Source organism: Gorilla gorilla, chromosome X (assembly GCF_029281585.2).
Source record: "Gorilla gorilla gorilla isolate KB3781 chromosome X, NHGRI_mGorGor1-v2.1_pri, whole genome shotgun sequence".
Lineage (NCBI taxonomy): Eukaryota > Metazoa > Chordata > Mammalia > Primates > Hominidae > Gorilla > Gorilla gorilla.
This window is the reverse complement of record NC_073247.2, coordinates 164775027-164779121: the sequence shown is the minus strand read 5'-3', so window position 1 is coordinate 164779121 and position 4095 is coordinate 164775027.

Genomic DNA, 4095 nt, shown 5'->3' with positions numbered 1-4095 from the left:
CCCCCACCCTATAACTCTGCTATTACCCCCCCTCCTCACACTCAGTCTTGCTTACAGTTTCATTCCGCGACTAGCTCTCCCCCACCTGCCCAACAATTTCCTCCTAGAGAGGTGGCTGGAGCTAAAGGCATAGTCAGGGTACATGTGACTTTTTCTTTATCTGACCTCTCCCAAATAAGTTAGTGTTTAGGATCTTTTTCATCAAATATAAAAACCCAGCCCAGTTCATGGCCCGTTTGGCAACAACCCTTAGATTCTTTACCACCCTAGATCCAGAGGGACCAGAAGGCCGCCTTATCCTTAATATGCATTTTATCACCCAATCCACTCCTGACATTACAAAAAAAAAAAAAAAAACCAAAAGTTTGATTCTGGCCCTCAAACCCCACAACAGGATTTAATCAACCTTGCCTTCAAGGTGTTCAATAACAGAGAAGAAGCTGCCAAGCAGCAACTTATCTCTGAGTTACAGCTACTTGCCTCCGCTGTAAGACAACCCACAACCATGTCTCCAGCATACAAAACCTTCAGAACATCCAAGCCACAGCTCCCAGGGGCTCCTTCAAAACCTCCTCGTGGACCTTGCTTCAAATGCCAAAAGCCTGCCCACTGGGCCTCGGAATGCCCACAGCCCAGGATTCCTCCTAAGCCATGACCTGTCTGTGTGGGCCCCCACTGGAAATCAGACTGTCCAACTCACATCGCCACCACTCCTAAAGCTCCTGGAGCTCAAACCCAATATTCCTTGGCTGACTCTTTCCCAGATCTCCTCAGCTTAGTGGCTGAAGACTGATGCTGCCCGATCGTCTCAGAAGCCCCCTGGACCATCACGGACACCAAGCTTCAGGTAACTCTTACAGTGGAGGGTAAGTCCGTCCCCTGTTTAATTGATACAGGGGCTACTCACTCCACATTACCTTCTTTTCAAGGGCCTGTTTCCCTTGCCCCCCATAACTGTTGTGGGTATTGACAGCCAAGATTCAAAACCCCTTAAAACTCCCCCACTCTGGTGCCAACTTGGACAACATTATTTTACGCACTCTTTTTTTAGTTACGCCCACCTGCCGGTTTCCTTATTAGGCCGAGATATTTTAACCAAATTATCTGCTTCCCTGACTATTCCTGGGCTACAGCCACACCTCATTGCTGCACTTTTACCCAACTCAAGGCCTCTTTCACATCCTCCTCTTGTATCTTCCCACCTTAATCCACAAATATGGGATACCTCTGCTCCTACCTTGGCAACCAATCATGCACCTCTCGTCATCCCATTAAAACCTAACCACCCTTACCCTGCTCAGTGCCAATATCCCATCCCACAGCAGGCTTTAAAAGGGTTAAAGCCTGTTATCACCCGCCTGTTACAACATGGCCTCTTAAAGCCTACAAATTCTCCTTACAACTCCCCTATCCTACCCGTCCAGAAACCGGACAAGTCTTACATGTTGGTTCAGGATCTTCGCCTTATTAATCAAATCGTCCTTCCCATCCATCCTATAGTGCCAAACCCGCACACCCTCCTATCTTCAATATCCCCTTCCACAACTCACTATTCTATTATCGACCTCAAAGATGCCTTCTTTACTATCCCCTTGCATCCCTCCTCCCAGCCTCTTTTCGCCTTTACTTGGACTGACCCTGACACCCACCAATCCCAACAACTCACCTGGATTGTTCTGCCCCAGGGCTTCAAGGACAGCCCACACTACTTTGGTCAGGCCCTTTCTCATGATCTGTTTTCTTTTTGCCCGTCTGCCTCCCACCTTATTCAATATATTGATGATCTTCTTCTTTGCAGCCCCTCTTACCAATCTTCCCAGCAGGACACTATCCTGCTTCTTCAACATCTCTACTCAAAGGGGTACCGAGTATCCCCCTCCAAGGCACAAATTTCTTCCCCTAGCATTACCTATCTCAGTATAATCCTCCATCAACATACACACACCCTTCCTGAAGACATTGTTCAGTTCACCTCCCAGACCCCAATCCCCACCACCAAACAACAACTCCTTTCCTTCTTAGGCATTGTTGAATATTTCCAACTCTGGATACCAGGCTTTGCTATCTTAACCAAACCACTTTACAAGCTCACAAAGGGTAATTTAACTGATCCCATAGACCCTAAGCCTTTACCCCATTATTCCTTTCACTCTCTCAAAAAGGCCCTGGAGACAGCTCCCACACTAGCACTCCCCAACTCATCCCATCCTTTTTCCTTACACACAGCTGAAATACAAGGCTGTGCTGCTGGAGTCCTCACACAGGAGCCAGGCCCACGACCTGTTGTCTTTCTATCAAAACAACTTGACCTCACAGTTCTGGGCTGGCCCTTATGTCTGCGTGTGGTGGCAGCTGCCACTTTAATACTTCTAGAGGCCTTCAAAATCACAGGCTATGCTCCACTTACCCTTTACAGTTCTCACAACCTTCAAGCATTAATATCCTCCTCACACCTTTTACATTTATTGTCTGCCCCTCAATTCCTCCAGCTCTATTCACTCTTTGTTGAAACTCCAACAGTAACTATTACCCATGGGCCTGATTTCAACCCAGCTTCTCACTTAGCACCCAAAACAAGTCCTGAACCACATGACTGTATTTCCCTAATACACATAGCATCTTCCCCTTTTCCTCATATTTCTATTCTTCCAATTCCAAACCCAGACCACACTTGGTTTATCGATGGCAGTTCTTCTAAACTCAATCAATTTTCACCAGCTAAAGCGAGATATGCTGTCATGTCCCACACCTCTATTGTCGAAGCTGCTGCACTTCCTCCCTCCACCACTTCCCAACAAGCTGAACTGATTGCTTTAACTTGTGTGCTCTCTCTCACTAAAGGAATGCACATTAACATTTATGCTGACTCCAAATATGCTTTCCACATCCTCCATAACCATGCTGCCATCTGGGCCAAAAAAGGCTTCCTTACCACATAAGGCTCTTTCATTATCAATGCCTCCCTCATAAAGGCCCTCCTTAAGGCTGCTCTCCTGCTGGCCAAGGCTAGAGTCATTCATTTTAAAGGACACCAGAAACCTACTGATCTTATTGCAAAAGGAAATGCTTATGCCAACAGGACGGCAAAAGAAACAGCCAATGTTTCCACACCCGCTAATATTCCAGCCCCCACTCCAGAGGACCAGTATTTTTCTTTCTCCTCTATCACTCCCACCTACTCTGGTTCTGAAAACCTCCTCTACCAGTCTTTTCCAACTCAGGGCAAGTGGTCCTTCGAGCGTGGAAAATTCATTCTTCCTGCCTCACAGGCTCAGTCCATTCTTTCTTCCCTTCATGACCACTTCCATGTGGGATACAAGCCTGGCTATCCTCCTGCAGCCCCTCATCTCCTTCCCTTCATGGAAATCCATCCTTAAGACCATCACCTCTCAATGCTCTGTCTGCCATACCACCAGCCTCCAAGGCTTTCTCAGGCCTCCTCCTTTTCCTACGCATCAGGCTCGTGGATTTACTCTGACACAAGATTGGCAGATTGAGTTTACTCATATGCCCTGTGTCCGTACATTTAAGTATCTCCTGGTTTGGGTCAACACCTTCACCGGGCAGGTCGAAGCCTTTCCCAGTAGCTCAGAAAAGGCTACTGCAGTCTTCTCTTCCCTTCTAATAGATATAATTTCCCGATTTTGCCTCCCTACTTCTGTGCAATCTGACAATGGTCTGGCTTTTATTAGTCAAATCACCCAAGCAATTTCTCAGGCTCTTGGTATTCAGTGGAAACTTCATACCCCTTACCGTCTTCAATCTTCAGGAAAGGTAGAACGGACTAATGGCCTTTTAAAAACACACCTCACCAAGCTCAGCCTCCAACTTAAAAAGGACCGGACAGTACTTCTACCACTTGCCCTTCTCAGAATTAGAGCCTGCCCTTGAGATGCTACAGGGTACAGTCCATTTAAACTTTTATGTGGACGTACTTTCTTGCTCAGCCCCAAACTTTTTCCAGACACCAGCCCTCTAGGTGACTATCTTCCAGTCCTTCAGCAGGCTAGACAGGAAATTCGCCAGACTGCTAATCTTCTCTTGCCTACTCCACATTCCCAGCCATATGAAGACATCTCTTTTAGTACACCCTCT